The following is a 7,442-nucleotide window of genomic DNA, read 5'->3' as shown; positions in this document are numbered from 1 at the left end:
TTAAATTTATACTCACTAAACTATATATATGTGTGTGTGATTTAATAAATTTAATCTACTTAGATTAGGATAAAATTAAATAAAATTTGTTTTGTTCTTAAGAAATCTACTTTTATTAAGTTATTTTTTTTAGAAATCTTACTATTATTAGGATACATTTAATAATATTTTAGTCATTTTTAACTTAAGATAGAATGAGAAGTTATTACTTACAATTACTTATAAATTTATACTCACTAAACTCTATATATACGTGTGATTTAATAAATTTGATCTACTTATATAAGGATATAAAATTAAATAAAATTTGTTTTGTTTTTAAGAAATCTAGTCTTATTAGGATGATTTTATAATTTTAATATTTTTTTTTAGAAATCTACTCTTGTTAGGATAATTTATTAAATTTTTCTTTAAATTATAGGATTTCTTAAAAAGTTGGACTCTCTAATATCGCTCGAAAAGTTTCTGCTTTATATATATGTATTGATTTTATTTTACTTTTGTCCTATTTGTTTGTCCTATAAATTTTGCATTACTACGTAATATTAACGATCTGATATGATTTGTTTATTGGGCTATAACAGGATTGAGAGCAGTTAAAAGAAGAAACGTGATGTATTGATTATTTGGCAATTACACTATGGAATTCTGGTTTTTTTTTTCACCTATCTCAAGCCTATTTGTCGATCATTTTATGCTCTTTATTATCGGGTATATCGTGTTTGAAGTATATATGTTCATACATTTCTACTTATATTTGTTATATAAATATATGTCACGGCATGGGTTTTATACTCCAACCTAATTGTGCGTCTTTTATTTATTTGTTTTCTTTTTTGATATGAAATGTCCTATATTGTTAATTTCTCTGTCAATCTTTAGTTTTACTCTGTGAAACAAGACATTGTATATAATAATGTATTTAGTCTTTATTAACGGATTTCTTTTGTTTTGTTTGTAGGGTGAATATTATCTCAATCCCTATTACCAAGGTATAATTATGAACTATGAATGATGAATCAATAATATCATATGTGGCTTTGATGATTCTGACGTCGTATTGTTAACGAAAAACGCTTACTTTTTTTAGTGTTAGATGGTAACCACAATAATTACAGGCAATGTAGTAACAATTTTACTTTGTGATCGAGTTTGTGTTAAATTGATTACAGATAATATTAATACTTGAGAATTTTTATTCGAACGATTACAAAAAGTACAATAACTATCACGAAATACTTTCGCACAATATTTGAGAATTCAACTTTAACCTACTACCTTCGGTGTGAAAGACTCTAATCTACCCACCTTACGCTAAAAGTCACCAAGGGAGTCTACTGTTCATATGAACAGTTTAAAACGCCTCTCTTGATGTCGTTTTGGTATGAATTACGTCTTTGCTTCTTTTCTATGTAAACTCCTCCGTTGCATTCATTTCCCCTCTCTCACCTCAATTATTTTATTCCTCAGAAGACCTCTGCATCACTAATTCACCATCATCTCCCCTCCACTCTCACATCTATCTTCTCTCATCCCCATCATTTTTATCTCTACTTCTAATCTACTTACTCCAGGTAAACTCACTCTCCCTACCTCTCTATTTCCTTTCACTTTTCTTAATCTATTTATTGTAGCAACTTTAATGACCTAGCCTAATCAAAACGATGGTTTTTAATTCTTATTTGAGAATACTATGGAGCAATTAGTACTTTTATCACATTTAAGCTTGAATTGTGAGTAATTGGTACTTTTATTATCACATTGAAGCTTGAATTGGAAAAGGAAGAAGAGAAATAGATCAGCCAACAATCGCGAGCCGCTAAAGCAGTTTCACCGCCATCGTCTTTGATGTGGATTCTAACCTTTTGCGTCACTGTTGGTATATTATTAGTTGCTTTGTTAACCGGGTCTTATTTATTTGGGGTTTTCAGGTGAAGCTGTGGGTTTTAATTGTTTTGATAAGGTAGATTGGTATAGTATTTCATGATTTGAATGATGGGTTCTTCAGGAATTTTTTTATGATCGTGTTTTTTTTTTTTTAATCACTCTCCCTACCTCCTTATTCCCTCTGTCTTTTCCTCATCTATTTACTGTAGTAACTTTAATGACCTAACCTAATCCAAGCAATGGTTTTTAATTCTTATTTGAGAATACTATGGAGCAATTAGTACTTTTATCACATTTAAGCTTGAATTGTGAGTAATTAGTACTAACTTTAGGCTTTTTGGTGATATGGTATGATTGACTCAGCTTGGGGCTAATGACCAATTTGTTTGGTTTTTTTAGAGTCCATCCATACTCGGTGTTGTAGGCGCTGTATATTTCCGTACTCTTCGGGTATGAATCTTTCTTGTTTATTAAACAATTATAATTTAGAAATTAGCAAGTAATTACCTCACTTGAATTAGTTTAAGTACTGCATAATTTTGTGTTACAGGTGGATGATCACGGGATTGACTCAATGGCCGAGATCTTTCACGATTTTGGGTACACTAGAAGGGATGAACTCATATTTCCTCCAAAAAAATTGCAAGCATACTGGTTCTCACCTTCTGTTGTTTCCTCCGAGAAATGCAGTGGCGTAAATAGTCCTTTGCCAAGGGTGTTCATTTCCGAGCTCATTGTAGACCAGATGAGTTCAGAAGCTCAGGTGAATTTTTCGGTTGGTTAAGGATATTCGTAATTTTATTGTAATTGGTCTTGTTGGACTACTGAGAAAAAAGCTGTAGGGATACCTCATTGCTGAGATATCTGATCTCTCAAATTTTTTGTTGCGACAAATCAATGCCTGCTACTTTTTAATACGTTTTTCTTACAGTTTTCCGTATGTAAACACAGGACATAATCAGGAAACACGTTGAAATGTCGAGTCAAGGAAACAAATATGGAGCTCTTGCCTGTACACCCGGGCTATTAACATGGGAGAAACCCTTGCATTCATAATTTCAGTGACAGGCCAGGTAATAACAACAGTATTATTGCAGAATGTTGTGTGGCTTGATCTTAGTCTGTAGTAAGGGCATTGGCTGGTCACTTCTCTCATATATTATGATAAGAATGCAGGGAAAACGAGTACGCTGCATGGACACTTGTCAATGGTTATGCTTTGAATCATGTCACGATTTCTACTCATCAACTGAAGTCTAACTTGAGAACCATCGACAGCCTCAATCAGCTCATTGAGGATAATGGATTCAAGTTAAATTCCGAGGGAGGGGTCGTCAAAGGTAGGTGTTTCCTTTAGACTTCTCAGTTACACCAAATTTAGAATAAATACGGAAAATGAAATAATCGATGGCATTAAGTATGTATTTTAGAAACCACTCGGCATATTCAATTGTTGTTGCATCAGCTGGCTTGTGGGTCAAGACCTTCAACGGCGAATCGAAGTTGGACCTTAGGTTGTAGATTTTGGTATAGGTAGCACCTTTAACTATTAGATATGCGATCTAGGTTTAGTGATTGGCGTGAGCTATTTAGATTCTCCCATCGATCCCGACATGCATGCTTGAGAGTTGAGAGTTTAAGACCATAATGTTAATGTACCTCATAGGTTAATCTATTCATGGAACTTACTGCTTCAGAGTTGAGAGTTAGATACTCTCCCATCGATCCCTGGTTGAACGCCATACTTGAAAGTTACTCTCAAGGGTACTAATCTATTCATGGAAATTCACCAACCAAAACAAAAACTACTCTAAAGGATATTACAGAATAAAAGGCAATCTTGTTACTAATCTATTCGTGTTATCTCAAGTTCAGTCCGTTCTTTCATTTTTGAATGAAGACTGCCGTTTTTGTACAAATTTGGGAAGGATTAATGATCTAAGTTAAAACTTGTGCAGGAAACAGACGATTGTTCCTTTCTTTGTAGGCCACCGGCCAGCATTTAGCGCCAAAAAATCTATACCATCCGAAAACAAAAGGTTAGGGTTGTTTCCTTATCTTGTAGTGGATATTAATACAGTTTTGAGTGTGTTTGTTGTTTCATTATGGATATTTATTGGGACATTGTTGATGGAGTTATTGATAGAATTTATATATTGGATCACTTGAAAAAAACCTATTAATGTAGCTGAGCACAAAGGCATGGCTGCTTAATCCGCTCCTCTTTTGAAAAGCAACTTGAATTTGGGCTAAATATCAAAGAAACTATAGTTTTAAGCTATTATTGAATTTTATTTTTATTTTTTTTTTAGTTTGAACATGTGCTCCTCTGGATGTGGATGAGGCTAAAGCCCATTAAACCACTTAGAGGTAGTTAGGACAAGATTGCCTTAATCCGTTCCACTTTTGAAAAGCAACTTGAATTTGGCCTAAATATCAAAGAAACTATAGTTTGAAGAGGTTGTTATTGAATTTTCTTTATTTATTATTTACATTTGAACATATGCTCTCATAATCTAGATACGGCTAATGCCTTTTTAAACTACTAAGAGGTGGTTAGGGAAGGTACTTTACCCGAGCTGGCACTGATGACAGGCAATCAGTGGTAGGTTTGTTATTAGTGGTGGTGGTGGTGGTGGTGGTGGTGGTGACATGAGAGAGCATGGGTGAGCTGAGTGAGATGGTAGTGCGAGGAGGATTCGGTGAGAAGTAAATAGATGTTTAATGTTACGTTTAGGGTTAATTAAGATAATAAGCTCAGTTATGAAATATAAGTTTGGTTAAGAGGACTACAAAATTTCCCGATAAGGAAAGTGGGAAGAACAATGTGAAATGGAGGGAGACAGATCTATGCAGATTTGGTAGACACACAGGATCAGAGAATAGAGATTTAGTCTGAATCATGAGAGAGATAATGAAGTCATGTAGAGATGATGTATATTTGTTGCAATTGAGCTTGACTACTGTAATTTGAATTCTCCGTGCCCATCTCCCTTTGCTTTGAAATATTGGTGGTATTAGTTTTTAGCGATTACGAAATTGAGTGTTTTTCGATCGTAGAAATTAAGCTAAACTTTACATAAATTAGAGTTGATAATGCCTATTTACTTTTTCTTTGAAATTTTACTTGTGGTTTAAGATCAGGATGATTATGAACTGATTTTTTAAGATTATCGAATGGCTCACTAAAGTTGCTGTGCTTTTTTCTTTTGTGAAGTGGTGGTCCTTCAATGCATTTCTCGACGCAATTTTCATCTTGGGTCATTCGAAAACAGCCTCTTTGTGTTGCTAACACAAGGGTAAGGCTACGTACACCCGACCCCCCCCCTTACCCCGTAATTTGCGGGAGCCATTGAGGCACTGGGGTAATGTTGTTGTTGTTGTTGTTGTTGTTGTTTTTGTTGTCGAGATGAAGCTCATGTTAGTTTCTTTCTGTTCAAATTTCTCAATTTTATTCTTTATAATATAGAATAAGTTCATGAATAAAATCGATAATTCTATTTTAGGATGATTTGGCAATTTATAGCGCCTACGAACGTTTCCTCAGTTAACATAAACTTTTATCGGGCCAGAGTAAAGCTCGAAATATATTTGTCCTTCATCACTAAGGGTCTGTTCTCTACACATTAGCTTTCCTGGACTTTCTTTTTATGAACATGAATTAAGGTGATTCTTAGTTTCGGTTATCTGAAAAATACGCACCTTCTCAATATATGCAACAATAAGTTGAAAAGAATAAGTCCATAGTCCTGAAGTATTGCATTTGATGTCAGCAAAAAGGAATAGACATCTAGCATTGTGGCATTCTCATTTCCTCTAAAATTAAATATAGTCAACTCATATATGTAACGTGCGGGTTATGTAAATAGTAGACACAAACAACAAATTATTTACAGTTATTCAATCTTTCTGGTATATTTGGGTAAGGTGAGTGCTATTACTGATTCAAACTATTGGAAGTAAAACTAATCATATTTGGTTAATTTACAGGCAGTAAGGCCTGTCGGAATATCTTATGAAAATGGAAACAGGGTGGTGGATAAAAAAACTCAGTACAGTAAAAAAAAGGCACATGCAGCATCCTTAGGGAAACCCCTGCAGAATGGAAGCAGTAAAACAACTGCGGAAAGGTCAGTTCACAATTCTATTTTAGGATCTTCCCCCCTTTTTCACAAGTGCCTCAAGTCAACTACAGACCATAATCTCAAACTAACACTTGATACTCTAACTTTAAGGTTTGTTATGTTTGTTATGTTCAAAATATTTTTTTTAGTATCCCTCTATTATCTTTTATCTTCTCATTTCAATAAAATTCTCTCACATATATTAGAGAAGTGGCCGGGGAGATAAAAGATGATGGAGGGAGTATGAAATATTAAGTTTGTTATGTATAGGTCACTTAAGTGGGAAGTAGACCTCAAGGCACCATAGTGGAATTATGCAAACCTCAGGGCACTAAAGTGAAATTAGGCTAGCTAAACCTTAGGGCACCAAAGTGTAAATAATCATTTTTTTTAACGGTTAACTATGGGGTATCCCATAAGGGTTTAGTTGAATATAAAGTACTCCTTAGTGTAATAAATTAGGTCAAACTTAAGAGTTTGAACTTAATAAAAAAACCTAATTGCATATATATTGGTTAAGAAGTGAAACGATTGTACGTATATATTTAGTACTTTGAAGCAATTTTTTTAAATTGAAACTCTTTCTGAAAATTTATTCATTTTGTTATTATAAATAAAGAGTAGAATAACAATGTAAGATAATGAGACTTGATTTTGTGAATAGATAACATTTCAAATAAACATAAATGAATTATAGTAATTTTAATAGAATTAATATAAAACTAATCGACTTTAAGAGTAGTATCATAATATCCTACTCCCTCGAATCCACACAAAACCCCTGATTTGTTTTTTACATGTCAAACTTTGAAAAATTTGACCGTTAATTCACTTAAAAATATATCTCACATCTAAAAAATTAAATTTCGTATTATATATTTTACCTGAAGTTCATAGGGAACAACCAATCTTAATGGTTAATAGTCAAAAACAAATTTTTATTGTTTAGAGATCAAACAAAAATCCTCCAAACAGGCTACATATATAATTGAGATACATATTGTTCCGGGTGTAATTCCGGAGCAAGTATCGTTACCACCCGTGGCTTGTAGAATAATGTCTTGAGTTGAACCCTTCTTGCTTCTATCGTCCCTTTCGGCCTCTCCTGCAACAATGAACGAACTGAGGGCTTGGCTTTGTGCCAAGCGTACCCACTCCGACGCTCAAGTTAGTAAACTTAAAGGATTAAGTTGTGTTACTTGGCTAGGTATGTATTCTAGAGAGATAAGGAAGATATTACCAGATGAATGGTGTATTTAGGTTAAGTTGTGGGATCTTTTCCCCAATGAAGGTTGAGGAGTATTTATAGGCTTTCACCTTTTGTCACGTAGTGGCCAAGTGGCCAAGTGGCTATCAGGTGGAAAGACTGTTCTACCCTCGGCCGATGGACCTATGGCAGGCCGGCCGAGGGTCTTGGATGTGAGTACGCGG

The 7,442-nt window shown here is 34.0% G+C and overlaps 1 long non-coding RNA gene across 1 annotated transcript; it reads left to right on the top strand.

The window, feature by feature from the left end:
* Positions 1-2,284: 2,284 nt before the first annotated feature.
* Positions 2,285-3,903, top strand: LOC141627861 (uncharacterized). Its single transcript, XR_012537076.1, has 5 exons — positions 2,285-2,337; positions 2,438-2,650; positions 2,850-2,960; positions 3,064-3,227; positions 3,846-3,903. It is a non-coding gene; the product is annotated as an uncharacterized LOC141627861 (long non-coding RNA).
* Positions 3,904-7,442: the final 3,539 nt, after the last annotated feature.

This window comes from Silene latifolia, chromosome 2 (assembly GCF_048544455.1).
Source record: "Silene latifolia isolate original U9 population chromosome 2, ASM4854445v1, whole genome shotgun sequence".
In the NCBI taxonomy this organism is placed as follows: Eukaryota; Viridiplantae; Streptophyta; class Magnoliopsida; order Caryophyllales; family Caryophyllaceae; genus Silene; species Silene latifolia.
The sequence above is the reverse complement of the archived record's forward strand: the minus strand, read 5'-3'. Positions and strand labels throughout refer to the sequence as shown.